The sequence below is a fragment of the Carassius carassius genome, chromosome 8, assembly GCF_963082965.1.
Source record: "Carassius carassius chromosome 8, fCarCar2.1, whole genome shotgun sequence".
NCBI lineage: Eukaryota > Metazoa > Chordata > Actinopteri > Cypriniformes > Cyprinidae > Carassius > Carassius carassius.
In genome coordinates this window covers 36,400,739-36,428,519 of record NC_081762.1, presented here as the reverse complement: position 1 = coordinate 36,428,519, position 27,781 = coordinate 36,400,739, and the positions used below count along the sequence as shown (strand labels likewise).

General features: G+C 49.0%; 1 long non-coding RNA gene and 34 other non-coding genes across 35 annotated transcripts in view; 8 read left to right on the top strand and 27 right to left on the bottom strand.

The window, feature by feature from the left end:
• Nucleotides 1-171: 171 nt before the first annotated feature.
• On the bottom strand, nucleotides 172-286 carry LOC132145887 (U5 spliceosomal RNA). Its single transcript, XR_009434647.1, has one exon. It is a non-coding gene; the product is annotated as a U5 spliceosomal RNA (small nuclear RNA).
• A 1,067-nt stretch (nucleotides 287-1,353) lies between these two features.
• trnad-guc (transfer RNA aspartic acid (anticodon GUC)) lies at nucleotides 1,354-1,425 on the top strand. The gene has a single exon. It is a non-coding gene; the product is annotated as a tRNA-Asp (tRNA).
• A 468-nt stretch (nucleotides 1,426-1,893) lies between these two features.
• Nucleotides 1,894-2,009, bottom strand: LOC132146062 (U5 spliceosomal RNA). The gene has a single exon (XR_009434811.1). It is a non-coding gene; the product is annotated as a U5 spliceosomal RNA (small nuclear RNA).
• Nucleotides 2,010-2,970: 961 nt separating this feature from the next.
• Nucleotides 2,971-3,042, bottom strand: trnag-ucc (transfer RNA glycine (anticodon UCC)). The gene has a single exon. It is a non-coding gene; the product is annotated as a tRNA-Gly (tRNA).
• A 293-nt stretch (nucleotides 3,043-3,335) lies between these two features.
• On the bottom strand, nucleotides 3,336-3,451 carry LOC132145945 (U5 spliceosomal RNA). Its single transcript, XR_009434704.1, has one exon. It is a non-coding gene; the product is annotated as a U5 spliceosomal RNA (small nuclear RNA).
• Nucleotides 3,452-3,543: 92 nt separating this feature from the next.
• LOC132144824 (uncharacterized) overlaps nucleotides 3,544-27,781 on the top strand; it is a 61,234-nt gene continuing 36,996 nt past the window's right edge. Inside the window, exon 1 of the long non-coding RNA XR_009434417.1 lies at nucleotides 3,544-3,678. This is a non-coding gene — a long non-coding RNA (uncharacterized LOC132144824). The remainder of the gene's footprint in view (nucleotides 3,679-27,781) is intronic.
• On the bottom strand, nucleotides 4,678-4,749 carry trnag-ucc (transfer RNA glycine (anticodon UCC)). Its single transcript has one exon. It is a non-coding gene; the product is annotated as a tRNA-Gly (tRNA).
• LOC132145955 (U5 spliceosomal RNA) lies at nucleotides 5,043-5,158 on the bottom strand. The gene has a single exon (XR_009434713.1). It is a non-coding gene; the product is annotated as a U5 spliceosomal RNA (small nuclear RNA).
• Nucleotides 6,399-6,470, bottom strand: trnag-ucc (transfer RNA glycine (anticodon UCC)). The gene has a single exon. It is a non-coding gene; the product is annotated as a tRNA-Gly (tRNA).
• LOC132146037 (U5 spliceosomal RNA) lies at nucleotides 6,764-6,878 on the bottom strand. Its single transcript, XR_009434788.1, has one exon. It is a non-coding gene; the product is annotated as a U5 spliceosomal RNA (small nuclear RNA).
• On the top strand, nucleotides 7,875-7,946 carry trnad-guc (transfer RNA aspartic acid (anticodon GUC)). The gene has a single exon. It is a non-coding gene; the product is annotated as a tRNA-Asp (tRNA).
• trnag-ucc (transfer RNA glycine (anticodon UCC)) lies at nucleotides 8,050-8,121 on the bottom strand. Its single transcript has one exon. It is a non-coding gene; the product is annotated as a tRNA-Gly (tRNA).
• On the bottom strand, nucleotides 8,415-8,529 carry LOC132145846 (U5 spliceosomal RNA). The gene has a single exon (XR_009434609.1). It is a non-coding gene; the product is annotated as a U5 spliceosomal RNA (small nuclear RNA).
• trnad-guc (transfer RNA aspartic acid (anticodon GUC)) lies at nucleotides 9,551-9,622 on the top strand. The gene has a single exon. It is a non-coding gene; the product is annotated as a tRNA-Asp (tRNA).
• trnag-ucc (transfer RNA glycine (anticodon UCC)) lies at nucleotides 9,726-9,797 on the bottom strand. Its single transcript has one exon. It is a non-coding gene; the product is annotated as a tRNA-Gly (tRNA).
• LOC132145983 (U5 spliceosomal RNA) lies at nucleotides 10,091-10,205 on the bottom strand. The gene has a single exon (XR_009434740.1). It is a non-coding gene; the product is annotated as a U5 spliceosomal RNA (small nuclear RNA).
• Nucleotides 11,273-11,344, top strand: trnad-guc (transfer RNA aspartic acid (anticodon GUC)). Its single transcript has one exon. It is a non-coding gene; the product is annotated as a tRNA-Asp (tRNA).
• Nucleotides 11,448-11,519, bottom strand: trnag-ucc (transfer RNA glycine (anticodon UCC)). Its single transcript has one exon. It is a non-coding gene; the product is annotated as a tRNA-Gly (tRNA).
• On the bottom strand, nucleotides 11,813-11,927 carry LOC132145924 (U5 spliceosomal RNA). Its single transcript, XR_009434683.1, has one exon. It is a non-coding gene; the product is annotated as a U5 spliceosomal RNA (small nuclear RNA).
• trnag-ucc (transfer RNA glycine (anticodon UCC)) lies at nucleotides 13,165-13,236 on the bottom strand. The gene has a single exon. It is a non-coding gene; the product is annotated as a tRNA-Gly (tRNA).
• Nucleotides 13,530-13,645, bottom strand: LOC132145951 (U5 spliceosomal RNA). The gene has a single exon (XR_009434710.1). It is a non-coding gene; the product is annotated as a U5 spliceosomal RNA (small nuclear RNA).
• trnag-ucc (transfer RNA glycine (anticodon UCC)) lies at nucleotides 14,886-14,957 on the bottom strand. The gene has a single exon. It is a non-coding gene; the product is annotated as a tRNA-Gly (tRNA).
• Nucleotides 15,251-15,365, bottom strand: LOC132145893 (U5 spliceosomal RNA). Its single transcript, XR_009434653.1, has one exon. It is a non-coding gene; the product is annotated as a U5 spliceosomal RNA (small nuclear RNA).
• Nucleotides 16,436-16,507, top strand: trnad-guc (transfer RNA aspartic acid (anticodon GUC)). The gene has a single exon. It is a non-coding gene; the product is annotated as a tRNA-Asp (tRNA).
• On the bottom strand, nucleotides 16,983-17,098 carry LOC132145950 (U5 spliceosomal RNA). Its single transcript, XR_009434709.1, has one exon. It is a non-coding gene; the product is annotated as a U5 spliceosomal RNA (small nuclear RNA).
• On the bottom strand, nucleotides 18,307-18,378 carry trnag-ucc (transfer RNA glycine (anticodon UCC)). The gene has a single exon. It is a non-coding gene; the product is annotated as a tRNA-Gly (tRNA).
• Nucleotides 18,672-18,786, bottom strand: LOC132146004 (U5 spliceosomal RNA). The gene has a single exon (XR_009434758.1). It is a non-coding gene; the product is annotated as a U5 spliceosomal RNA (small nuclear RNA).
• Nucleotides 20,037-20,108, bottom strand: trnag-ucc (transfer RNA glycine (anticodon UCC)). The gene has a single exon. It is a non-coding gene; the product is annotated as a tRNA-Gly (tRNA).
• LOC132145892 (U5 spliceosomal RNA) lies at nucleotides 20,402-20,516 on the bottom strand. The gene has a single exon (XR_009434652.1). It is a non-coding gene; the product is annotated as a U5 spliceosomal RNA (small nuclear RNA).
• Nucleotides 21,588-21,659, top strand: trnad-guc (transfer RNA aspartic acid (anticodon GUC)). Its single transcript has one exon. It is a non-coding gene; the product is annotated as a tRNA-Asp (tRNA).
• Nucleotides 21,763-21,834, bottom strand: trnag-ucc (transfer RNA glycine (anticodon UCC)). Its single transcript has one exon. It is a non-coding gene; the product is annotated as a tRNA-Gly (tRNA).
• LOC132145772 (U5 spliceosomal RNA) lies at nucleotides 22,127-22,241 on the bottom strand. The gene has a single exon (XR_009434539.1). It is a non-coding gene; the product is annotated as a U5 spliceosomal RNA (small nuclear RNA).
• Nucleotides 23,316-23,387, top strand: trnad-guc (transfer RNA aspartic acid (anticodon GUC)). Its single transcript has one exon. It is a non-coding gene; the product is annotated as a tRNA-Asp (tRNA).
• trnag-ucc (transfer RNA glycine (anticodon UCC)) lies at nucleotides 23,491-23,562 on the bottom strand. The gene has a single exon. It is a non-coding gene; the product is annotated as a tRNA-Gly (tRNA).
• On the bottom strand, nucleotides 23,870-23,984 carry LOC132145910 (U5 spliceosomal RNA). Its single transcript, XR_009434669.1, has one exon. It is a non-coding gene; the product is annotated as a U5 spliceosomal RNA (small nuclear RNA).

Sequence of the window (27,781 nt, the reverse complement as noted above, 5' to 3'; positions counted from 1 at the left end):
TTGCATCCCGTCACGTACAAGAAAGTGCTGCCTTCCCATGCCAGCTAAATAAACATTAAGTGCTGACAGCGCAAACGCAGAGAGTGCAAATACAGACGAAGACCAGTGGCACGCCCTCCTGCAGCGTGTTGGCGGACGGCCAAATTGATTCTGCTCTTGACATTTCGATGTAGCTCTACTGTGAGCAGAGCACCCAAAAATACAGGTCACTCGCAAAAGTTCCCCTCCACGGAAATCTTTAGTAAAAGGCGAAAGATTTATGCGACAATGAAGAGAAACTCGAGCTGTGTCTATGACCACTCCGGCCTGTGCGCTGCCTCTGGTAAACCACTACGCTCGCCAAGGGTCATCAAGGGTGACGACGCCTGCCCACATGCGTTTCGTCAGCCACCCCCCCCCCACTCCAAAAGGGAGCAGTAAAACTCACAAAAGTCCACTCGGTCCACCAATAACCACAAGCCCAATTAAGGCAATCTCTTTCTCATGCCTCCATCTGAAAAGTTGGAGAAAATCTTATATGAATAAAAGAGTCTTTTAAAGAAATCCCTTATTCCGAGGTCACCGTAGCCACCAGATCCAGTCTGTATCCAGATCAGTGGGCCGCTTCAGTCACCCGGATCCAGTCAGTATCCAGACAAGATGGTTGATCAACACCTAGAAAGGACCTCTATGGCCCTGAAACACAGCGGAGACCGGGACAACTAGATGAGCCCCAGATACAGATCCCCTGTAAAGACCTTGTCTCAGACGACCACCAGGACAAGACCACAGGAAACAGATGATTCTTCTGCACAGTCTGACTTTTTTGCAGCCTGGAGCTGATTTGCTGGTTTCTTCTGACCAGAGGAGAACTGTCTCCCCGACTGAGACTGGTTTCTCACCGGGTTTTTTCTCCATTTTTTCACCGATCGAGTTTTGGTTCCTTGCCTCTGTCGCCTCTGGCAGGCATAGCTGGGGACACTTCATGTACAGCGATAACGTTGACTTGATTGCAAATTATTGCACAGATACTATTTAAACTGAACTTAGCTGAATGATGACATCACCGATTTCAATGACGAAATGCCTTTAACTCTCATTTTGCTTTATTGACGCACTGTGTTCCTAATTAATGTTGTTCAGGTGCATTGACACAATCCTTTTTGTTTAAAGCGCAATTTAAAAAAAAAAAAGAGTCCAAACAATGACCCCTGCAACGGGTAGTGTTCCAAATGTTATGCGACTTTAGCTAATGATGGGTCCATCCGGAATTTGACGGTGCTAGGGCTGTGTCAGCGTCAGAAAAAGCCATGCATTGTTCAGTTATGTCGGTGCAGTAGCGTCGGTTGGGGGAGAAACGGCAGCATGCGCAGCTCCTCGTTAGTATAGTGGACAGTATCTCCGCCTGTCACGCGGAAGACCGGGGTTCGATTCCCCGACGGGGAGAGCTAGCTCTTTTCGGCTTCCGAACGATCCATCCAAAAGTTTTGGGAGGAGCCACAGGTCACAGAAGGAGTTCTGCTTCGACATCAGCCCGAGCCAAAGGACATGCGTTGGCCGGGAATCAAACCCAGGTCAACTGCTTGGAAGGCAGCTATGCTCACCACTATACCACCAACGCAGTCACCAGTCAGCCACTTGCGCCGTCGTTAAGAAGGCTCGAAGTGCACGAGTCGCCGATAGGGCTAGAGGAGCTGATGAGTTCTTTGTTTGGACCCGTCACTAAAGAGAGCCTTCCAGAGTTTGCATCCCGTCACGTACAAGAAAGTGCTGCCTTCCCATGCCAGCTAAATAAACATTAAGTGCTGACAGCGCAAACGCAGAGAGTGCAAATACAGACGAAGACCAGTGGCACGCCCTCCTGCAGCGTGTTGGCGGACGGCCAAATTGATTCTGCTCTTGACATTTCGATGTAGCTCTGCTGTGAGCAGAGCACCCAAAAATACAGGTCACTCGCAAAAGTTCCCCTCCATGGAAATCTTTAGTAAAAGGCGAAAGATTTATGCGACAATGAAGAGAATCTCGAGCCTGTGCGATGCCTCTGGTAAACCACTACGCTCGCCAAGGGTCATCAAGGGTGACGACGCCTGCCCACATGCGTTTCGTCAGCCCCCCCCCCCCCCCACTCCAAAAGGGAGAAGTAAAACTCACAAAAGTCCACTCGGTCCACCAATAACCACAAGCCCAATCAAGGCAATCTCTTTCTAATGCCTCCATCTGAAAAGTTGGATAAAATCTTATATGAATAAAAGAGTCTTTTATAGAAATCCCTTATTCCAAGGTCACCGTAGCCACCAGATCCAGTCTGTATCCAGATCAGTGGGCCGCTTCAGTCACCCGGATCCAGTCAGTATCCAGACAAGATGGTTGATCAACACCTAGAAAGGACCTCTATGGCCCTGAAACACAGCGGAGACCGGGACAACTAGATGAGCCCCAGATACAGATCCACTGTAAAGACCTTGTCTCAGACGACCACCAGGACAAGACGACAGGAAACAGATGATTCTTCTGCACAGTCTGACTTTTCTGCAGCCTGGAGCTGATTTGCTGGTTTCTTCTGACCAGAGGAGAACTGTCTCCCCGACTGAGCCTGGTTTCTCACCGGGTTTTTTCTCCATTTTTTCACCGATCGAGTTTTGGTTCCTTGCCTCTGTCGCCTCTGGCAGGCATAGCTGGGGACACTTCATGTACAGCGATATCGTTGACTTGATTGCAAATTATTGCAATCAAGGTACGGTGCTAGGGCTGTGTCAGCGTCAGAAAAAGCCATGCATTGTTCAGTTATGTCGGTGCAGTAGCGTCGGTTGGGGGAGAAACGGCAGCATGCGCAGCTCCTCGTTAGTATAGTGGACAGTATCTCCGCCTGTCACGCGGAAGACGGGGAGAGCTAGCTCTCTTCGTCTTCCGAATGATCCATCCAAAAGTTTTGGGAGGAGCCACAGGTCACAGAAGGAGTTCTGCTTCGACATCAGCCCGAGCCAAAGGACATGCGTTGGCCGGGAATCGAACCCGGGTCAACTGCTTGGAAGGCAGCTATGCTCACCACTATACCACCAACGCAGTCAGCAGTCAGCCACTTGCGCCGTCGCTAAGAAGGCTCGAAGTGCACGAGTCGCCGATAGGGCTAGAGGAGCTGATGAGATCTTTGTTTGGACCCGTCACTAAAGAGAGCCTTCCAGAGTTTGCATCCCGTCACGTACAAGAAAGTGCTGCCTTCCCATGCCAGCTAAATAAACATTAAGTGCTGACAGCGCAAACGCAGAGAGTGCAAATACAGACGAAGACCAGTGGCACGCCCTCCTGCAGCGTGTTGGCGGACGGCCAAATTGATTCTGCTCTTGACATTTCGATGTAGCTCTGCTGTGAGCAGAGCACCCAAAAATACAGGTCACTCGCAAAAGTTCCCCTCCATGGAAATCTTTAGTAAAAGGCGAAAGATTTATGCGACAATGAAGAGAAACTCGAGCCTGTGCGATGCCTCTGGTAAACCACTACGCTCGCCAAGGGTCATCAAGGGTGACGACGCCTGCCCACATGCGTTTCGTCAGCCCCCCCCCCCCCCCCCCCACTCCAAAAGGGAGAAGTAAAACTCACAAAAGTCCACTCGGTCCACCAATAACCACAAGCCCAATCAAGGCAATCTCTTTCTAATGCCTCCATCTGAAAAGTTGGATAAAATCTTATATGAATAAAAGAGTCTTTTATAGAAATCCCTTATTCCAAGGTCACCGTAGCCACCAGATCCAGTCTGTATCCAGATCAGTGGGCCGCTTCAGTCACCCGGATCCAGTCAGTATCCAGACAAGATGGTTGATCAACACCTAGAAAGGACCTCTATGGCCCTGAAACACAGCGGAGACCGGGACAACTAGATGAGCCCCAGATACAGATCCCCTGTAAAGACCTTGTCTCAGACGACCACCAGGACAAGACAACAGGAAACAGATGATTCTTCTGCACAGTCTGACTTTTCTGCAGCCTGGAGCTGATTTGCTGGTTTCTTCTGACCAGAGGAGAACTGTCTCCCCGACTGAGCCTGGTTTCTCACCGGGTTTTTTCTCCATTTTTTCACCGATCGAGTTTTGGTTCCTTGCCTCTGTCGCCTCTGGCAGGCATAGCTGGGGACACTTCATGTACAGCGATATCGTTGACTTGATTGCAAATTATTGCACAGATACTATTTAAACTGAACTTAGCTGAATGATGACATCACCGATTTCAATGACGAAATGCCTTTAACTGTCATTTTGCTTTATTGACGCACTGTGTTCCTAATTAATGTTGTTCAGTTGCATTGACACAATGCTTTTTGTTTAAAGCGCAATTTAAAAAAAAAAAAGATTCCAAACAATGACCCCTGCTACGGGTAGTGTTCCAAATGTTATGCGACTTTAGCTAATGATGGGTCCATCCGGAATTTGACGGTGCTAGGGCTGTGTCAGCGTCAGAAAAAGCCATCTATTGTTCAGTTATGTCGGTGCAGTAGCGTCGGTTGGGGGAGAAACGGCAGCATGTGCAGCTCCTCGTTAGTATAGTGGACAGTATCTCCGCCTGTCACGCGGAAGACCGGGGTTCGATTCCCCGACAGGGAGAGCTAGCTCTTTTCGGCTTCCGAACGATCCATCCAAAAGTTTTGGGAGGAGCCACAGGTCACAGAAGGAGTTCTGCTTCGACATCAGCCCGAGCCTAAGGACATGCGTTGGCCGGGAATCGAACCCAGGTCAACTGCTTGGAAGGCAGCTATGCTCACCACTATACCACCAACGCAGTCACCAGTCAGCCACTTGCGCCGTCGTTAAGAAGGCTCGAAGTGCACGAGTCGCCGATAGGGCTAGAGGAGCTGATGAGATCTTTGTTTGGACCCGTCACTAAAGAGAGCCTTCCAGAGTTTGCATCCCGTCACGTACAAGAAAGTGCTGCCTTCCCATGCCAGCTAAATAAACATTAAGTGCTGACAGCGCAAACGCAGAAAGTGCAAATACAGACGAAGACCAGTGGCACGCCCTCCTGCAGCGTGTTGGCGGACGGCCAAATTGATTCTGCTCTTGACATTTCGATGTAGCTCTGCTGTGAGCAGAGCACCCAAAAATACAGGTCACTCACAAAAGTTCCCCTCCATGGAAATCTTTAGTAAAAGGCAAAAGATTTATGCGACAATGAAGAGAAACTCGAGCTGTGTCTACGACCACTCCGGCCTGTGCGATGCCTCTGGTAAACCACTACGCTCGCCAAGGGTCATCAAGGGTGACGACGCCTGCCCACATGCGTTTCGTCAGCCCCCCCCCCCCACTCCAAAAGGGAGAAGTAAAACTCACAAAAGTCCACTCGGTCCACCAATAACCACAAGCCCAATCAAGGCAATCTCTTTCTCATGCCTCCATCTGAAAAGTTGGAGAAAATCTTATATGAATAAAAGAGTCTTTTAAAGAAATCCCTTATTCCGAGGTCAACGTAGCCACCAGATCCAGTCTGTATCCAGATCAGTGGGCCGCTTCAGTCACCCGGATCCAGTCAGTATCCAGACAAGATGGTTGATCAACACCTAGAAAGGACCTCTATGGCCCTGAAACACAGCGGAGACCGGGACAACTAGATGAGCCCCAGATACAGATCCCCTGTAAAGACCTTGTCTCAGACGACCACCAGGACAAGACCACAGGAAACAGATGATTCTTCTGCACAGTCTGACTTTTCTGCAGCCTGGAGCTGATTTGCTGGTTTCTTCTGACCAGAGGAGAACTGTCTCCCCGACTGAGCCTGGTTTCTCACCGGGTTTTTTCTCCATTTTTTCACCGATCGAGTTTTGGTTCCTTGCCTCTGTCGCCTCTGGCAGGCATAGCTGGGGACACTTCATGTACAGCGATAACGTTGACTTGATTGCAAATTATTGCACAGATACTATTTAAACTGAACTTAGCTGAATGATGACATCACCGATTTCAATGACGAAATGCCTTTAACTGTCATTTTGCTTTATTGACGCACTGTGTTCCTAATTAATGTTGTTCAGTTGCATTGACACAATCCTTTTTGTTTAAAGCGCAATTTTAAAAAAAAAAAGAGTCCAAGCAATGACCCCTGCAACGGGTAGTGTTCCAAATGTTATGCGACTTTAGCTAATGATGGGTCCATCCGGAATTTGACGGTGCTAGGGCTGTGTCAGCGTCAGAAAAAGCCATGCATTGTTCAGTTATGTCGGTGCAGTAGCGTCGGTTGGGGGAGAAACGGCAGCATGCGCAGCTCCTCGTTAGTATAGTGGACAGTATCTCCGCCTGTCACGCGGAAGACCGTGGTTCGATTCCCCGACGGGGAGAGCTAGCTCTTTTCGGCTTCCGAACGATCCATCCAAAAGTTTTGGGAGGAGCCACAGGTCACAGAAGGAGTTCTGCTTCGACATCAGCCCGAGCCAAAGGACATGCGTTGGCCGGGAATCGAACCCAGGTCAACTGCTTGGAAGGCAGCTATGCTCACCACTATACCACCAACGCAGTCACCAGTCAGCCACTTGCGCCGTCGTTAAGAAGGCTCGAAGTGCACGAGTCGCTGATAGGGCTAGAGGAGCTGATGAGATCTTTGTTTGGACCCGTCACTAAAGAGAGCCTTCCAGAGTTTGCATCCCGTCACGTACAAGAAAGTGCTGCCTTCCCATGCCAGCTAAATAAACATTAAGTGCTGACAGCGCAAACGCAGAGAGTGCAAATACAGACGAAGACCAGTGGCACGCCCTCCTGCAGCGTGTTGGCGGACGGCCAAATTGATTCTGCTCTTGACATTTCGATGTAGCTCTGCTGTGAGCAGAGCACCCAAAAAAACAGGTCACTCGCAAAAGTTCCCCTCCATGGAAATCTTTAGTAAAAGGCGAAAGATTTATGCGACAATGAAGAGAAACTCGAGCTGTGTCTACGACCACTCCGGCCTGTGCGATGCCTCTGGTAAACCACTACGCTCGCCAAGGGTCATCAAGGGTGACGACGCCTGCCCACATGCGTTTCGTCAGCCCCCCCCCCACTCCAAAAGGGAGAAGTAAAACTCACAAAAGTCCACTCGGTCCACCAATAACCACAAGCCCAATCAAGGCAATCTCTTTCTCATGCCTCCATCTGAAAAGTTGGAGAAAATCTTATATGAATAAAAGAGTCTTTTAAAGAAATCCCTTATTCCGAGGTCACCGTAGCCACCAGATCCAGTCTGTATCCAGATCAGTGGGCCGCTTCAGTCACCCGGATCCAGTCAGTATCCAGACAAGATGGTTGATCAACACCTAGAAAGGACCTCTATGGCCCTGAAACACAGCGGAGACCGGGACAACTAGATGAGCCCCAGATACAGATCCCCTGTAAAGACCTTGTCTCAGACGACCACCAGGACAAGACCACAGGAAACAGATGATTCTTCTGCACAGTCTGACTTTTCTGCAGCCTGGAGCTGATTTGCTGGTTTCTTCTGACCAGAGGAGAACTGTCTCCCCGACTGAGCCTGGTTTCTCACCGGGTTTTTTCTCTATTTTTTCACCGATCAAGTTTTGGTTCCTTGCCTCTGTCGCCTCTGGCAGGCATAGCTGGGGACACTTCATGTACAGCGATAACGTTGACTTGATTGAAATGCCTTTAACTGTCATTTTGCTTTATTGACGCACTGTGTTCCTAATTAATGTTGTTCAGTTGCATTGACACAATCCTTTTTGTTTAAAGCGCAATTTAAAAAAAAAAAAGAGTCCAAACAATGACCCCTGCAACGGGTAGTGTTCCAAATGTTATGCGACTTTAGCTAATGATGGGTCCATCCGGAATTTGACGGTGCTAGGGCTGTGTCAGCGTCAGAAAAAGCCATGCATTGTTCAGTTATGCCGGTGCAGTAGCGTCGGTTGGGGGAGAAATGGCAGCATCCGCAGCTCCTCGTTAGTATAGTGGACAGTATCTTCGCCTGTCACGCGGAAGACCGGGGTTCGATTCCCCGACGGGGAGAGCTAGCTCTTTTCGGCTTCCGAATGATCCATCCAAAAGTTTTGGGAGGAGCCACAGGTCACAGAAGGAGTTCTGCTTCGACATCAGCCCGAGCCAAAGGACATGCGTTGGCCGGGAATCGAACCCGGGTCAACTGCTTGGAAGGCAGCTATGCTCACCACTATACCACCAACGCAGTCAGCAGTCAGCCACTTGCGCCGTCGCTAAGAAGGCTCGAAGTGCACGAGTCGCCGATAGGGCTAGAGGAGCTGATGAGATCTTTGTTTGGACCCGTCACTAAAGAGAGCCTTCCAGAGTTTGCATCCCGTCACGTACAAGAAAGTGCGGCCTTCCCATGCCAGCTAAATAAACATTAAGTGCTGACAGCGCAATCGCAGAGAGTGCAAATACAGACGAAGACCAGTGGCACGCCCTCCTGCAGCGTGTTGGCGGACGGCCAAATTGATTCTGCTCTTGACATTTCGATGTAGCTCTGCTGTGAGCAGAGCACCCAAAAATACAGGTCACTCGCAAAAGTTCCCCTCCACGGAAATCTTTAGTAAAAGGCGAAAGATTTATGCGACAATGAAGAGAAACTCGAGCTGTGTCTACGACTACTCCGGCCTGTGCGCTGCCTCTGGTAAACCACTACGCTCGCCAAGGGTCATCAAGGGTGACGACGCCTGCCCACATGCGTTTCGTCAGCCCCCCCCCCACTCCAAAAGGGAGAAGTAAAACTCACAAAAGTCCACTCGGTCCACCAATAACCACAAGCCCAATCAAGGCAATCTCTTTCTCATGCCTCCATCTGAAAAGTTGGAGAAAATCTTATATGAATAAAAGAGTCTTTTAAAGAAATCCCTTATTCCAAGGTCACCGTAGCCACCAGATCCAGTCAGTATCCAGACAAGATGGTTGATCAACACCTAGAAAGGACCTCTATGGCCCTGAAACACAGCGGAGACCGGGACAACTAGATGAGCCCCAGATACAGATCCCCTGTAAAGACCTTGTCTCAGACGACCACCAGGACAAGACCACAGGAAACAGATGATTCTTCTGCACAGTCTGACTTTTCTGCAGCCTGGAGCTGATTTGCTGGTTTCTTCTGACCAGAGGAGAACTGTCTCCCCGACTGAGCCTGGTTTCTCACCGGGTTTTTTCTCCATTTTTTCACCGATCGAGTTTTGGTTCCTTGCCTCTGTCGCCTCTGGCAGGCATAGCTGGGGACACTTCATGTACAGCGATAACGTTGACTTGATTGCAAATTATTGCACAGATACTATTTAAACTGAACTTAGCTGAATGATGACATCACCGATTTCAATGACGAAATGCCTTTAACTGTCATTTTGCTTTATTGACGCACTGTGTTCCTAATTAATGTTGTTCAGTTGCATTGGCACAATCCTTTTTGTTTAAAGCGCAATTTAAAAAAAAAAAAGAGTCCAAACAATGACCCCTGCAACGGGTAGTGTTCCAAATGTTATGCGACTTTAGCTAATGATGGGTCCATCCGGAATTTGACGGTGCTAGGGCTGTGTCAGCGTCAGAAAAAGCCATGCATTGTTCAGTTATGTCGGTGCAGTAGCGTCGGTTGGGGGAGAAACGGCAGCATGCGCAGCTCCTCGTTGGTATAGTGGACAGTATCTCCGCCTGTCACGCGGAAGACCGGGGTTCGATTCCCCGACGGGGAGAGCTAGCTCTTTTCGGCTTCCGAACGATCCATCCAAAAGTTTTGGGAGGAGCCACAGGTCACAGAAGGAGTTCTGCTTCGACATCAGCCCGAGCCAAAGGACATGCGTTGGCCGGGAATCGAACCCAGGTCAACTGCTTGGAAGGCAGCTATGCTCACCACTATACCACCAACGCAGTCACCAGTCAGCCACTTGCGCCGTCGTTAAGAAGGCTCGAAGTGCACGAGTCGCCGATAGGGCTAGAGGAGCTGATGAGATCTTTGTTTGGACCCGTCACTAAAGAGAGCCTTCCAGAGTTTGCATCCCTTCACGTACAAGAAAGTGCTGCCTTCCCATGCCAGCTAAATAAACATTAAGTGCTGACAGCGCAAACGCAGAGAGTGCAAATACAGACGAAGACCAGTGGCACGCCCTCCTGCAGCGTGTTGGCGGACGGCCAAATTGATTCTGCTCTTGACATTTCGATGTAGCTCTGCTGTGAGCAGAGCACCCAAAAATACAGGTCACTCGCAAAAGTTCCCCTCCATGGAAATCTTTAGTAAAAGGCGAAAGATTTATGCGACAATGAAGAGAAACTCGAGCTGTGTCTACGACCACTCCGGCCTGTGCCATGCCTCTGGTAAACCACTACGCTCGCCAAGGGTCATCAAGGGTGACGACGCCTGCCCACATGCGTTTCGTCAGCCCCCCCCCCCCCCACTCCAAAAGGGAGAAGTAAAGCTCACAAAAGTCCACTCGGTCCACCAATAACCACAAGCCCAATCAAGGCAATCTCTTTCTCATGCCTCCATCTGAAAAGTTGGAGAAAATCTTATATGAATAAAAGAGTCTTTTAAAGAAATCCCTTATTCCAAGGTCACCGTAGCCACCAGATCCAGTCTGTATCCAGATCAGTGGGCCGCTTCAGTCACCCGGATCCAGTCAGTATCCAGACAAGATGGTTGATCAACACCTAGAAAGGACCTCTATGGCCCTGAAACACAGCGGAGACCGGGACAACTAGATGAGCCCCAGATACAGATCCCCTGTAAAGACCTTGTCTCAGACGACCACCAGGACAAGACCACAGGAAACAGATGATTCTTCTGCACAGTCTGACTTTTCTGCAGCCTGGAGCTGATTTGCTGATTTCTTCTGACCAGAGAACTGTCTCCCCGACTGAGCCTGGTTTCTCACCGGGTTTTTTCTCCATTTTTTCACCGATCGAGTTTTGGTTCCTTGCCTCTGTCGCCTCTGGCAGGCATAGCTGGGGACACTTCATGTACAGCGATATCGTTGACTTGATTGCAAATTATTGCACAGATACTATTTAAACTGAACTTAGCTGAATGATGACATCACCGATTTCAATGACGAAATGCCTTTAACTGTCATTTTGCTTTATTGACGCACTGTGTTCCTAATTAATGTTGTTCAGTTGCATTGACACAATCCTTTTTGTTTAAAGCGCAATTTAAAAAAAAAAAAAAGAGTCCAAACAATGACCCCTGCAACGGGTAGTGTTCCAAATGTTATGCGACTTTAGCTAATGATGGGTCCATCCGGAATTTGACGGTGCTAGGGCTGTGTCAGCGTCAGAAAAAGCCATGCATTGTTCAGTTATGTCGGTGCAGTAGCGTCGGTTGGGGGAGAAATGGCAACATGCGCAGCTCCTCGTTAGTATAGTGGACAGTATCTCCGCCTGTCACGCGGAAGACCGGGGTTCGATTCCCCGACGGGGAGAGCTAGCTCTTTTCGGCTTCCGAATGATCCATCCAAAAGTTTTGGGAGGAGCCACAGGTCACAGAAGGAGTTCTGCTTCGACATCAGCCCGAGCCAAAGGACATGCGTTGGCCGGGAATCGAACCCGGGTCAACTGCTTGGAAGGCAGCTATGCTCACCACTATACCACCAACGCAGTCAGCAGTCAGCCACTTGTGCCGTCGCTAAGAAGGCTCGAAGTGCACGAGTCGCCGATAGGGCTAGAGGAGCTGATGAGATCTTTGTTTGGACCCGTCACTAAAGAGAGCCTTCCAGAGTTTGCATCCCGTCACGTACAAGAAAGTGCGGCCTTCCCATGCCAGCTAAATAAACATTAAGTGCTGACAGCGCAAACGCAGAGAGTGCAAATACAGACGAAGACCAGTGGCACGCCCTCCTGCAGCGTGTTGGCGGACGGCCAAATTGATTCTGCTCTTGACATTTCGATGTGGCTCTGCTGTGAGCAGAGCACCCAAAAATACAGGTCACTCGCAAAAGTTCCCCTCCATGGAAATCTTTAGTAAAAGGCGAAAGATTTATGCGACAATGAAGAGAAACTCGAGCTGTGTCTACGACCACTCCGGCCTGTGCGATGCCTCTGGTAAACCACTACGCTCGCCAAGGGTCATCAAGGGTGACGACGCCTGCCCACATGCGTTTCGACAGCCCCCCCCCACTCCAAAAGGGAGCAGTAAAACTCACAAAAGTCCACTCGGTCCACCAATAACCACAAGCCCAATCAAGGCAATCTCTTTCTCATGCCTCCATCTGAAAAGTTGGAGAAAATCTTATATGAATAAAAGAGTCTTTTAAAGAAATCCCTTATTCCGAGGTCACCGTAGCCACCAGATCCAGTCTGTATCCAGATCAGTGGGCCGCTTCAGTCACCCGGATCCAGTCAGTATCCAGACAAGATGGTTGATCAACACCTAGAAAGGACCTCTATGGCCCTGAAACACAGCGGAGACCGGGACAACTAGATGAGCCCCAGATACAGATCCCCTGTAAAGACCTTGTCTCAGACGACCACCAGGACAAGACCACAGGAAACAGATGATTCTTCTGCACAGTCTGACTTTTCTGCAGCCTGGAGCTGATTTGCTGGTTTCTTCTGACCAGAGGAGAACTGTCTCCCCGACTGAGCCTGGTTTCTCACCGGGTTTTTTCTCCATTTTTTCACCGATCGAGTTTTGGTTCCTTGCCTCTGTCGCCTCTGGCAGGCATAGCTGGGGACACTTCATGTACAGCGATAACGTTGACTTGATTGCAAATTATTGCACAGATACTATTTAAACTGAACTTAGCTGAATGATGACATCACCGATTTCAATGACGAAATGCCTTTAACTGTCATTTTGCTTTATTGACGCACTGTGTTCCTAATTAATGTTGTTCAGTTGCATTGGCACAATCCTTTTTGTTTAAAGCGCAATTTAAAAAAAAAAAGAGTCCAAACAATGACCCCTGCAACGGGTAGTGTTCCAAATGTTATGCGACTTTAGCTAATGATGGGTCCATCCGGAATTTGACGGTGCTAGGGCTGTGTCAGCGTCAGAAAAAGCCATGCATTGTTCAGTTATGTCGGTGCAGTAGCGTCGGTTGGGGGAGAAACGGCAGCATGCGCAGCTCCTCGTTGGTATAGTGGACAGTATCTCAGCCTGTCACGCGGAAGACCGGGGTTCGATTCCCCGACGGGGAGAGCTAGCTCTTTTCGGCTTCCGAACGATCCATCCAAAAGTTTTGGGAGGAGCCACAGGTCACAGAAGGAGTTCTGCTTCGACATCAGCCCGAGCCAAAGGACATGCGTTGGCCGGGAATCGAACCCAGGTCAACTGCTTGGAAGGCAGCTATGCTCACCACTATACCACCAACGCAGTCACCAGTCAGCCACTTGCGCCGTCGTTAAGAAGGCTCGAAGTGCACGAGTCGCCGATAGGGCTAGAGGAGCTGATGAGATCTTTGTTTGGACCCGTCACTAAAGAGAGCCTTCCAGAGTTTGCATCCCTTCACGTACAAGAAAGTGCTGCCTTCCCATGCCAGCTAAATAAACATTAAGTGCTGACAGCGCAAACGCAGAGAGTGCAAATACAGACGAAGACCAGTGACACGCCCTCCTGCAGCGTGTTGGCAGACGGCCAAATTGATTCTGCTCTTGACATTTCGATGTAGCTCTGCTGTGAGCAGAGCACCCAAAAATACAGGTCACTCGCAAAAGTTCCCCTCCATGGAAATCTTTAGTAAAAGGCGAAAGATTTATGCGACAATGAAGAGAAACTAGAGCTGTGTCTACGACCACTCCGGCCTGTGCCATGCCTCTGGTAAACCACTACGCTCGCCAAGGGTCATCAAGGGTGACGACGCCTGCCCACATGCGTTTCGTCAGCCCCCCCCCCCCCCACTCCAAAAGGGAGAAGTAAAGCTCACAAAAGTCCACTCGGTCCACCAATAACCACAAGCCCAATCAAGGCAATCTCTTTCTCATGCCTCCATCTGAAAAGTTGGAGAAAATCTTATATGAATAAAAGAGTCTTTTAAAGAAATCCCTTATTCCAAGGTCACCGTAGCCACCAGATCCAGTCTGTATCCAGATCAGTGGGCCGCTTCAGTCACCCGGATCCAGTCAGTATCCAGACAAGATGGTTGATCAACACCTAGAAAGGACCTCTATGGCCCTGAAACACAGCGGAGACCGGGACAACTAGATGAGCCCCAGATACAGATCCCCTGTAAAGACCTTGTCTCAGACGACCACCAGGACAAGACCACAGGAAACAGATGATTCTTCTGCACAGTCTGACTTTTCTGCAGCCTGGAGCTGATTTGCTGATTTCTTCTGACCAGAGAACTGTCTCCCCGACTGAGCCTGGTTTCTCACCGGGTTTTTTCTCCATTTTTTCACCGATCGAGTTTTGGTTCCTTGCCTCTGTCGCCTCTGGCAGGCATAGCTGGGGACACTTCATGTACAGCGATATCGTTGACTTGATTGCAAATTATTGCACAGATACTATTTAAACTGAACTTAGCTGAATGATGACATCACCGATTTCAATGACGAAATGCCTTTAACTGTCATTTTGCTTTATTGACGCACTGTGTTCCTAATTAATGTTGTTCAGTTGCATTGACACAATCCTTTTTGTTTAAAGCGCAATTTAAAAAAAAAAAAAGAGTCCAAACAATGACCCCTGCAACGGGTAGTGTTCCAAATGTTATGCGACTTTAGCTAATGATGGGTCCATCCGGAATTTGACGGTGCTAGGGCTGTGTCAGCGTCAGAAAAAACCATGCATTGTTCAGTTATGTCGGTGCAGTAGCGTCGGTTGGGGGAGAAACGGCAGCATGCGCAGCTCCTCGTTAGTATAGTGGACAGTATCTCCGCCTGTCACGTGGAAGACCGGGGTTCGATTCACCGACGGGGAGAGCTAGCTCTTTTCGGCTTCCGAATGATCCATCCAAAAGTTTTGGAAGGAGCCACAGGTCACAGAAGGAGTTCTGCTTCGACATCAGCCCGAGCCAAAGGACATGCGTTGGCCGGGAATCGAACCCGGGTCAACTGCTTGGAAGGCAGCTATGCTCACCACTATACCACCAACGCAGTCAGCAGTCAGCCATTTGCGCCGTCGCTAAGAAGGCTCGAAGTGCACGAGTCGCCGATAGGGCAAGAGGAGCTGATGAGATCTTTGTTTGGACCCGTCACTAAAGAGAGCCTTCCAGAGTTTGCATCCCGTCACGTACAAGAAAGTGCGGCCTTCCCATGTCAGCTAAATAAACATTAAGTGCTGACAGCGCAAACGCAGAGAGTGCAAATACAGACGAAGACCAGTGACACGCCCTCCTGCAGCGTGTTGGCGGACGGCCAAATTGATCCTGCTCTTGACATTTCGATGTAGCTCTGCTGTGAGCAGAGCACCCAAAAATACAGGTCACTCGCAAAAGTTCCCCTCCACGGAAATCTTTAGTAAAAGGCGAAAGATTTAGGCGATAATGAAGAGAAACTCGAGCTGTGTCTACGACCACTCCGGCCTGTGCGCTGCCTCTGGTAAACCACTACGCTCGCCAAGGGTCATCAAGGGTGACGACACCTGCCCACATGCGTTTCGTCAGCCCCCCCCCCCACTCCAAAAGGGAGGAGTAAAACTCACAAAAGTCCACTCGGTCCACCAATAACCACAAGCCCAATCAAGGCAATCTCTTTCTCATGCCTCCATCTGAAAAGTTGGAGAAAATCTTATATGAATAAAAGAGTCTTTTAAAGAAATCCCTTATTCCGAGGTCACCGTAGCCACCAGATCCAGTCTGTATCCAGATCAGTGGGCCGCTTCAGTCACCCGGATCCAGTCAGTATCCAGACAAGATGGTTGATCAACACCTAGAAAGGACCTCTATGGCCCTGAAACACAGCGGAGACCGGGACAACTAGATGAGCCCCAGATACAGATCCCCTGTAAAGACCTTGTCTCAGACGACCACCAGGACAAGACCACAGGAAACAGATGATTCTTCTGCACAGTCTGACTTTTCTGCAGCCTGGAGCTGATTTGCTGGTTTCTTCTGACCAGAGGAGAACTGTCTCCCCGACTGATCCTGGTTTCTCACCGGGTTTTTTCTCCATTTTTTCACCGATCGAGTTTTGGTTCCTTGCCTCTGTCGCCTCTGGCAGGCATAGCTGGGGACACTTCATGTACAGCAATATCGTTGACTTGATTGCAAATTATTGCACAGATATTATTTAAACTGAACTTAGCTGAATGATGACATCACCGATTTCAATGACGAAATGCCTTTAACTGTCATTTTGCTTTTTTGACGCACTGTGTTCCTAATTAATGTTGTTCAGTTGCATTGGCACAATCCTTTTTGTTTAAAGCGCAATTTAAAAAAAAAAAAAAAAAGAGTCCAAACAATGACCCCTGCAACGGGTAGTGTTCCAAATGTTATGCGACTTTAGCTAATGATGGGTCCATCCAGAATTTGACGGTGCTAGGGCTGTGTCAGCGTCAGAAAAAACCATGCATTGTTCAGTTATGTCGGTGCAGTAGCGTCAGTTGGGGGAGAAACGGCAGCATGCGCAGCTCCTCGTTAGTATAGTGGACAGTATCTCCGCCTGTCACGCGGAAGACCGGGGTTCGATTCCCCGACGGGGAGAGCTAGCTCTTTTCGGCTTCCGAATGATCCATCCAAAAGTTTTGGGAGGAGCCACAGGTCACAGAAGGAGTTCTGCTTCGACATCAGCCCGAGCCAAAGGACATGAGTTGGCCGGGAATCGAACCCGGGTCAACTGCTTGGAAGGCAGCTATGCTCACCACTATACCACCAACGCAGTCAGCAGTCAGCAGTCAGGCACTTGTGCCGTCGCTAAGAAGGCTCGAAGTGCACGAGTCGCCGATAGGGCTAGAGGAGCTGATGAGATCTTTGTTTGGACCCGTCACTAAAGAGAGCCTTCCAGAGTTTGCATCCCTTCACGTACAAGAAAGTGCTGCCTTCCCATGCCAGCTAAATAAACATTAAGTGCTGACAGCGCAAACGCAGAGAGTGCAAATACAGACGAAGACCAGTGACACGCCCTCCTGCAGCGTGTTGGCGGACGGCCAAATTGATTCTGCTCTTGACATTTCGATGTAGCTCTGCTGTGAGCAGAGCACCCAAAAATACAGGTCACTCGCAAAAGTTCCCCTCCATGGAAATCTTTAGTAAAAGGCGAAAGATTTATGCGACAATGAAGAGAAACTAGAGCTGTGTCTACGACCACTCCGGCCTGTGCCATGCCTCTGGTAAACCACTACGCTCGCCAAGGGTCATCAAGGGTGACGACGCCTGCCCACATGTGTTTCGTCAGCCCCCCCCCCCCCCACTCCAAAAGGGAGAAGTAAAGCTCACAAAAGTCCACTCGGTCCACCAATAACCACAAGCCCAATCAAGGCAATCTCTTTCTCATACCTCCATCTGAAAAGTTGGAGAAAATCTTATATGAATAAAAGAGTCTTTTAAAGAAATCCCTTATTCCAAGGTCACCGTAGCCACCAGATCCAGTCTGTATCCAGATCAGTGGGCCGCTTCAGTCACCCGGATCCAGTCAGTATCCAGACAAGATGGTTGATCAACACCTAGAAAGGACCTCTATGGCCCTGAAACACAGCGGAGACCGGGACAACTAGATGAGCCCCAGATACAGATCCCCTGTAAAGACCTTGTCTCAGACGACCACCAGGACAAGACCACAGGAAACAGATGATTCTTCTGCACAGTCTGACTTTTCTGCAGCCTGGAGCTGATTTGCTGATTTCTTCTGACCAGAGAACTGTCTCCCCGACTGAGCCTGGTTTCTCACCGGGTTTTTTCTCCATTTTTTCACCGATCGAGTTTTGGTTCCTTGCCTCTGTCGCCTCTGGCAGGCATAGCTGGGGACACTTCATGTACAGCGATATCGTTGACTTGATTGCAAATTATTGCACAGATACTATTTAAACTGAACTTAGCTGAATGATGACATCACCGATTTCAATGACGAAATGCCTTTAACTGTCATTTTGCTTTATTGACGCACTGTGTTCCTAATTAATGTTGTTCAGTTGCATTGACACAATCCTTTTTGTTTAAAGCGCAATTTAAAAAAAAAAAAAGAGTCCAAACAATGACCCCTGCAACGGGTAGTGTTCCAAATGTTATGCGACTTTAGCTAATGATGGGTCCATCCGGAATTTGACGGTGCTAGGGCTGTGTCAGCTTCAGAAAAAGCCATGCATTGTTCAGTTATGTCGGTGCAGTAGCGTCGGTTGGGGGAGAAACGGCAGCATGCGCAGCTCCTCGTTAGTATAGTGGGGTTCGATTCCCCGACGGGGAGAGCTAGCTCTTTTCGGCTTCCGAATGATCCATCCAAAAGTTTTGGGAGGAGCCACAGGTCACAGAAGGAGTTCTGCTTCGACATCAGCCCGAGCCAAAGGACTTGCGTTGGCCGGGAATCGAACCCGGGTCAACTGCTTGGAAGGCAGCTATGCTCACCACTATACCACCAACGCAGTCACCAGTCAGCCATTTGCGCCGTCGTTAAGAAGGCTCGAAGTGCACGAGTCGCCGATAGGGCTAGAGGAGCTGATGAGATCTTTGTTTGGACCCGTCACTAAAGAGAGCCTTCCAGAGTTTGCATCCCGTCACGTACAAGAAAGTGCTGCCTTCCCATGCCAGCTAAATAAACATTAAGTGCTGACAGCGCAAACGCAGAGAGTGCAAATACAGACGAAGACCAGTGGCACGCCCTCGTGCAGCGTGTTGGCGGACGGCCAAATTGATTCTGCTCTTGACATTTCGATGTAGCTCTGCTGTGAGCAGAGCACCCAAAAATACAGGTCACTCGCAAGAGTTCCCCTCCATGGAAATCTTTAGTAAAAGGCGAAAGATTTATGCGACAATGAAGAGAAACTCGAGCTGTGTCTACGACCACTCCGGCCTGTGCGATGCCTCTGGTAAAACACTACGCTCGCCAAGGGTCATCAAGGGTGACGACGCCTGCCCACATGCGTTTCGTCAGCCCCCCCCCCCACTCCAAAAGGGAGAAGTAAAACTCACAAAAGTCCACTCGGTCCACCAATAACCACAAGCCCAATCAAGGCAATCTCTTTCTCATGCCTCCATCTGAAAAGTTGGAGAAAATCTTATATGAATAAAAGAGTCTTTTAAAGAAATCCCTTATTCCAAGGTCACCGTAGCCACCAGATCCAGTCTGTATCCAGATCAGTGGGCCGCTTCAGTCACCCGGATCCAGTCAGTATCCAGACAAGATGGTTGATCAACACCTAGAAAGGACCTCTATGGCCCTGAAACACAGCGGAGACCGGGACAACTAGATGAGCCCCAGATACAGATCCCCTGTAAAGACCTTGTCTCAGACGACCACCAGGACAAGACCACAGGAAACAGATGATTCTTCTGCACAGTCTGACTTTTCTGCAGCCTGGAGCTGATTTGCTGGTTTCTTCTGACCAGAGGAGAACTCTCTCCCCGACTGAGCCTGGTTTCTCACCGGGTTTTTTCTCCATTTTTTCACCGATCGAGTTTTGGTTCCTTGCCTCTGTCGCCTCTGGCAGGCATAGCTGGGGACACTTCATGTACAGCGATATCGTTGACTTGATTGCAAATTATTGCACAGATACTATTTAAACTGAACTTAGCTGAATGATGACATCACCGATTTCAATGACGAAATGCCTTTAACTGTCATTTTGCTTTATTGACGCACTGTGTTCCTAATTAATGTTGTTCAGTTGCATTGGCACAATCCTTTTTGTTTAAAGCGCAATTTAAAAAAAAAAAAAAAAAAAAAAGAGTCCAAACAATGACCCCTGCAACGGGTAGTGTTCCAAATGTTATGCGACTTTAGCTAATGATGGGTCCATCCGGAATTTGACGGTGCTAGGGCTGTGTCAGCGTCAGAAAAAACCATGCATTGTTCAGTTATGTCGGTGCAGTAGCGTCGGTTGGGGGAGAAACGGCAGCATGCGCAGCTCCTCGTTAGTATAGTGGACAGTATCTCCGCCTGTCACGTGGAAGACCGGGGTTCGATTCACCGACGGGGAGAGCTAGCTCTTTTCGGCTTCCGAATGATCCATCCAAAAGTTTTGGGAGGAGCCACAGGTCACAGAAGGAGTTCTGCTTCGACATCAGCCCGAGCCAAAGGACATGCGTTGGCCGGGAATCGAACCCGGGTCAACTGCTTGGAAGGCAGCTATGCTCACCACTATACCACCAACGCAGTCAGCAGTCAGCCATTTGCGCCGTCGCTAAGAAGGCTCGAAGTGCACGAGTCGCCGATAGGGCAAGAGGAGCTGATGAGATCTTTGTTTGGACCCGTCACTAAAGAGAGCCTTCCAGAGTTTGCATCCCGTCACGTACAAGAAAGTGCGGCCTTCCCATGCCAGCTAAATAAACATTAAGTGCTGACAGCGCAAACGCAGAGAGTGCAAATACAGACGAAGACCAGTGACACGCCCTCCTGCAGCGTGTTGGCGGACGGCCAAATTGATCCTGCTCTTGACATTTCGATGTAGCTCTGCTGTGAGCAGAGCACCCAAAAATACAGGTCACTCGCAAAAGTTCCCCTCCACGGAAATCTTTAGTAAAAGGCGAAAGATTTAGGCGATAATGAAGAGAAACTCGAGCTGTGTCTACGACCACTCCGGCCTGTGCGCTGCCTCTGGTAAACCACTACGCTCGCCAAGGGTCATCAAGGGTGACGACACCTGCCCACATGCGTTTCGTCAGCCCCCCCCCCCCACTCCAAAAGGGAGGAGTAAAACTCACAAAAGTCCACTCGGTCCACCAATAACCACAAGCCCAATCAAGGCAATCTCTTTCTCATGCCTCCATCTGAAAAGTTGGAGAAAATCTTATATGAATAAAAGAGTCTTTTAAAGAAATCCCTTATTCCGAGGTCACCGTAGCCACCAGATCCAGTCTGTATCCAGATCAGTGGGCCGCTTCAGTCACCCGGATCCAGTCAGTATCCAGACAAGATGGTTGATCAACACCTAGAAAGGACCTCTATGGCCCTGAAACACAGCGGAGACCGGGACAACTAGATGAGCCCCAGATACAGATCCCCTGTAAAGACCTTGTCTCAGACGACCACCAGGACAAGACCACAGGAAACAGATGATTCTTCTGCACAGTCTGACTTTTCTGCAGCCTGGAGCTGATTTGCTGGTTTCTTCTGACCAGAGGAGAACTGTCTCCCCGACTGATCCTGGTTTCTCACCGGGTTTTTTCTCCATTTTTTCACCGATCGAGTTTTGGTTCCTTGCCTCTGTCGCCTCTGGCAGGCATAGCTGGGGACACTTCATGTACAGCGATATCGTTGACTTGATTGCAAATTATTGCACAGATATTATTTAAACTGAACTTAGCTGAATGATGACATCACCGATTTCAATGACGAAATGCCTTTAACTGTCATTTTGCTTTTTTGACGCACTGTGTTCCTAATTAATGTTGTTCAGTTGCATTGGCACAATCCTTTTTGTTTAAAGCGCAATTTAAAAAAAAAAAAAAAAAGAGTCCAAACAATGACCCCTGCAACGGGTAGTGTTCCAAATGTTATGCGACTTTAGCTAATGATGGGTCCATCCAGAATTTGACGGTGCTAGGGCTGTGTCAGCGTCAGAAAAAGCCATGCATTGTTCAGTTATGTCGGTGCAGTAGCGTCGGTTGGGGGAGAAACGGCAGCATGCGCAGCTCCTCGTTAGTATAGTGGACAGTATCTCCGCCTGTCATGCGGAAGACCGGGGTTCGATTCCCCGACGGGGAGAGCTAGCTCTTTTCGGCTTCCGAATGATCCATCCAAAAGTTTTGGGAGGAGCCACAGGTCACAGAAGGAGTTCTGCTTCGACATCAGCCCGAGCCAAAGCACATGCGTTGGCCGGGAATCGAACCCGGATCAACTGCTTGGAAGGCAGCTATGCTCACCACTATACCACCAACGCAGTCAGCAGTTAGCCACTTGCGCCGTCGCTAAGAAGGCTCGAAGTGCACGAGTGCCGATAGGGCTAGAGGAGCTGATGAGATCTTTGTTTGGACCCGTCACTAAAGAGAGCCTTCCAGAGTTTGCATCCCGTCACGTACAAGAAAGTGCTGCCTTCCCATGCCAGCTAAATAAACATTAAGTGCTGACAGCGCAAACGCAGAGAGTGCAAATACAGACGAAGACCAGTGGCACGCCCTCCTGCAGCGTGTTGGCGGACGACCAAACTGATTCTGCTCTTGACATTTCGATGTAGCTCTGCTATGAGCAGAGCACCCAAAAATACAGGTCACTCGCAAAAGTTCCCCTCCACGGAAATCTTTAGTAAAAGGCGAAAGATTTATGCGACAATGAAGAGAAACTCGAGCTGTGTCTACGACCACTCCGGCCTGTGCGATGCCTCTGGTAAACCACTACGCTCGCCAAGGGTCATCAAGGGTGACGACGCCTGCCCACATGCGTTTCGTCAGCCCCCCCCCGCCCCCCCCACTCCAAAAGGGAGGAGTAAATCTCACAAAAGTCCACTCGGTCCACCAATAACCACAAGCCCAATCAAGGCAATCTCTTTCTCATGCCTCCATCTGAAAAGTTGGAGAAAATCTTATATGAATAAAAGAGTCTTTTAAAGAAATCCCTTATTCCGAGGTCACCGTAGCCACCAGATCCAGTCTGTATCCAGATCAGTGGGCCGCTTCAGTCACCCGGATCCAGTCAGTATCCAGACAAGATGGTTGATCAACACCTAGAAAGGACCTCTATGGCCCTGAAACACAGCGGAGACTGGGACAACTAGATGAGCCCCAGATACAGATCCCCTGTAAAGACCTTGTCTCAGACGACCACCAGGACAAGACCACAGGAAACAGATGATTCTTCTGCACAGTCTGACTTTTCTGCAGCCTGGAGCTGATTTGCTGGTTTCTTCTGACCAGAGGAGAACTGTCTCCCCGACTGAGCCTGGTTTCTCACCGGGTTTTTTCTCCATTTTTTCACCGATCGAGTTTTGGTTCCTTGCCTCTGTCGCCTCTGGCAGGCATAGCTGGGGACACTTCATGTACAGCGATATCGTTGACTTGATTGCAAATTATTGCACAGATACTATTTAAACTGTACTTAGCTGAATGATGACATCACCGATTTCAATGACGAAATGCCTTTATCTGTCATTTTGCTTTATTGACGCACTGTGTTCCTAATTAATGTTGTTCAGTTGCATTGACACAATCCTTTTTGTTTAAAGCGTGATTTAAAAAAAAAAAAAAGAGTCCAAACAATGACCCCTGCAACGGGTAGTTTTCCAAATGTTATGCGACTTTAGCTAATGATGGGTCCATCCGGAATTTGACGGTGCTAGGGCTGTGTCAGCGTCAGAAAAAGCCATGCATTGTTCAGTTATGTCGGTGCAGTAGCGTCGGTTGGGGGAGAAACGGCAGCATGCGCAGCTCCTCGTTAGTATAGTGGACAGTATCTCCGCCTGTCATGCGGAAGACCGGGGTTCGATTCCCCGACGGGGAGAGCTAGCTCTTTTCGGCTTCCGAATGATCCATCCAAAAGTTTTGGGAGGAGCCACAGGTCACAGAAGGAGTTCTGCTTCGACATCAGCCCGAGCCAAAGCACATGCGTTGGCCGGGAATCGAACCCGGGTCAACTGCTTGGAAGGCAGCTATGCTCACCACTATACCACCAACGCAGTCAGCAGTTAGCCACTTGCGCCGTCGCTAAGAAGGCTCGAAGTGCACGAGTCGAAGTGCACGAGTCGCCGATAGGGCTAGAGGAGCTGATGAGATCTTTGTTTGGACCCGTCACTAAAGAGAGCCTTCCAGAGTTTGCATCCCATCACGTACAAGAAAGTGCTGCCTTCCCATGCCAGCTAAATAAACATTAAGTGCTGACAGCGCAAACGCAGAGAGTGCAAATACAGACGAAGACCAGTGGCACGCCCTCCTGCAGCGTGTTGGCGGACGGCCAAATTGATTCTACTCTTGACATTTCGATGTAGCTCTGCTGTGAGCAGAGCACCCAAAAATACAGGTCACTCGCAAAAGTTCCCCTCCACGGAAATCTTTAGTAAAAGGCGAAAGATTTATGCAACAATGAAGAGAAACTCGAGCTGTGTCTACGACCACTCCGGCCTGTGTGCTGCCTCTGGTAAACCACTACGCTCGCCAAGGGTCATCAAGGGTGACGACGCCTGCCCACTTGCGTTTCGTCAGCCCCCCCCCCCCCCCCCCCCCCCACTCCAAAAGGGAGGAGAAAAACTCACAAAAGTCCCCTCGGTCCACCAATAACCACAAGCCAAATCAAGGCAATCTCTTCAGAATCAGAATCAGAATGAGCTTTATTGCCAGGTATGTTCACACATACGAGGAATTTGTTTTCGTGACAGAGCTCCGCAGTGCAACATAACAGCGACAGAACAAAAAACACAATAAGGAATAAAAAATACAAAAAAATACAAATAGGTGGGTAAGGATTGACAATATACAAATTGACAATGTATGGCAGGTATATTAAAAAGAGCATTTATGTATGTACATGTATATTATGTGGAAAAATTGTAACTGTACGCTAAGTATGTGTCTTTGGATAAATAAGTGTATGTGTATATAAATATAAATATAAGTAGTATAGTGTGTTCCATGTATGTACATGTATATTATGTGCAAAAGATTTACGTGTACGCTAAGTATGTGTGTTGGATAAAAAGTGTAGTGTATATAAATATAAATAGTGTAGTGTGTCCCACAGTTATTATCAGCTGTTCATAAGATGGATTGCCTGAGGGAAGAAACTGTTCCTGTGTCTGGTCGTTCTGGTGCTCAGTGCTCTGTAGCGTCGACCAGATGGCAACAGTTCAAAGAGGGAGTGTGCTGGATGTGAGGGGTCCAGAGTGATTTTAACAGCCCTTTTGCTCACTCTGGATAAGTACAGTTCTTGAATAGATGGGAGGGTTGTACCGATAATTCGCTCAGCAGTCCGGACTACCCTCTGTAGTCTTCTGAGGTCAGATTTAGACGCTGAGCTGAACCAGACAGTTACTGAAGTGCAGAGGATGGATTCGATGATGGTGGAGTAGAACTGTTTCAGCAGATCCTGTGGCAGGTTAAACTTCCTCAGCTGGCGAAGGAAGTACAACCTCTGCTGGGCCTTTTTCACAATGGAGTCAATGTGAATGTCCCACTTCAGGTCCTGAGAGATAGTGGTGCCCAGGAACCTGAATGACTCCACTGCAGTCACAGTGCTGTTCATGATGGTGAGTGGGGGGAGTGCAGGGGGCTTTCTCCTGAAGTCCACGATCATCTCCACTGTTTTGAGTGTGTTAAGCTCCAGGTTGTTGAGACTGCACCAGACAGCCAGCTCTTTAACCTCCTGTCTGTAAGCAGACTCGTCACCGTCCTGAATGAGGCCGATGAGTGTGGTGTCATCTGCAAACTTCAGGAGCTTGACAGAGGGGTCCTTAGATGTGCAGTCATTAGTGTACAGGGAGAAGAGCAGTGGGGAGAGAACACAGCCCTGGGGAGCTCCGGTGCTGATTGTACGGGTGCTGGATGTGTATTTTCCCAGCCTCACTAGCTGCTGCCTGTCTGTCAGGAAGCTGTTGATCCACTGACAGACGGAGGTGGGCACGGAGAGCTGAGTTAGTTTGGGCAGGAGGAGGTTTGGGATGATCGTGTTGAAGGCAGAGCTGAAGTCCACAAACAGGATCCTCACATAGGTCCCCGGTCTGTCTAGGTGTTGCAGAACATAATGCAGTCCGATGTTTACTGCATCGTCCACAGACCTGTTTGCTCTGTAGGCAAACTGAAGAGGATCCAGCAAGGGTCCAGTGATGTCCTTCAGGTGGGCCAGCACCAGTTTTTCAAATGACTTCATGACTACAGACGTTAGAGCCACAGGCCTGTAGTCATTTAGTCCTGTAATTTTGGATTTCTTTGGGATGGGGATGATGGTGGAGCGTTTGAAGCATGAAGGGACTTCGCACAGCTCCAGCGATCTGTTGAAGATCTTTGTGAAGATGGGGGCCAGCTGGTCAGCACAGGATTTCAGACAGGCTGGTGTAACACAATCTGGGCCTGGTGCTTTTTTCCTTTTCTGCTTCCGGAAGACCTGGCGCACCGCATCCTCGCTGATCTGTATTGCAGGTGTGGGGGAGAGGGGGGATGCAGGAGGTGTGAATGGTGAGAGCGCTTGATTGGAGAGGTGTTCAGGGTGGGTTGCAGGAGTTGTGAGTGGTGTGAACAGTTGTTTGGAGAGGCATTCAGGGTTGGTTGCAGGAGTTGTGAATGGTGAGAGCGGTTGATTGGAGAGGTGATCAGGATGGGTTACAGGAGATGTTAATGGTGTGAATGGTTGTGTGGAGAGGCATTCAGGGTTGGTTGCAGGAGCTGTGAATGGTGTGAACGTTTGTTTGGAGAGGCATTCAGGGTTGGTTGCAGGAGTTGTTATTGGTGTGAACGGTTGTGTGGAGAGGTGTTCAGGGCAGGTGATGGGTGTTCTTTCAAACCTGCAGTAAAACTCGTTCAGATCGTCTGCCAGTCGTTGATTTTCCACAGTGCTGGGGGGTGGTGTCTTGTAATTGGTGATCTTCTTTAGGCTTTTCCACACTGATGCGGAGTCGTTCGAAGTGAACTGAGTCCTTATTTTTTCAGAATAATTCCTCTTTGCCACTTTGATCTCCTTTTCCAGTGTGTATTTAGCCTGTTTATACAAGACATTGTCCCCCTTCCTGTAAGCATCTTCTTTGGCCTGACGGAGCTGTCTGAGTTTTGCAGTGAACCACGGTTTGTCATTGTTGTAATTTAGTTGAGTCTTGGTAGGAATACACATATCCTCACTGAAACTGATATATGATGTTACGGTCTCTGTGAGTTCGTCCAGATCGGTGACAGCAGCTTCAAAAACACTCCAATCAGTGAGGTCAAAACAAGATTGTAAATCCTGCTCTGCTTCATTAGTCCATCTTTTTACAGTCCTTAATACAGGTTTAGCTGATTTTAGTTTCTGCCTGTAGGTCGGTATAAGATGAACCAGAAGGTGATCAGAACGTCCCAAAGCTGCTCGTGAAACAGAGTGAAATGCATCCTTTATTGTTGTGTAACAGTGATCCAATATATTACTGTCTCTTGTGGGACAAGTAACATGCTGTCTGTATTTTGGCAGTTCACGGGAGAGATTGGCTTTATTAAAGTCCCCAAGAATGATTAAAACAGAGTCTGGGTGTTGTTGTTCTGTCTCTGTGATCTGCTCAGCGAGTTTCTGTAAAGCTGAGCTCATGTGCGCTTGAGGAGGGATGTAAACACTAACCAGAATGAACGAATGAAACTCCCGCGGCGAATAGAACGGCTTGCAGTTAATGAAGAGCGTTTCGAGATTTGAGCAGCACGTCTTCTTTAACACAGTTACATCTGTACACCACCGTTCATTGATGTAAAAGCATGTCCCGCCGCCGCGCGATTTCCCCGTTGATTCTGCGTCGCGATCCGCTCTAAACAGCTGAAAGTCCGGCAGATGGAGCGCGCTGTCCGGTATGGTGTCATTCAGCCAAGTTTCCGTGAAACACAGAGCAGCAGAGTGGGAGAAATCTTTATTTGTCCGAGAGAGCAGAAGCAGTTCGTCCATTTTGTTGGGTAGAGAGCGGAGATTTGCCAGATGGATGCTAGGCAACGGCGTTCGAAATCCGCGTTTTCTGAGTCTCACGAGCGCTCCCGCTCGCTTTCCCCGCTTGCGCGTCCTCTTGAAGCGTGTGATCAGGGCAGCCGCTCCGCCGACAAGAATGTCCAGCAAAACATCAGAATAGTCGAAAACCGGTGAAATATCGGGAGATGTGTGTTGCCGAATATCCAGCAATTCGTCCCTGGTGAAACTGATTGCAGGAATATAACTAAAGACAGGACAAACTAACAAAAACA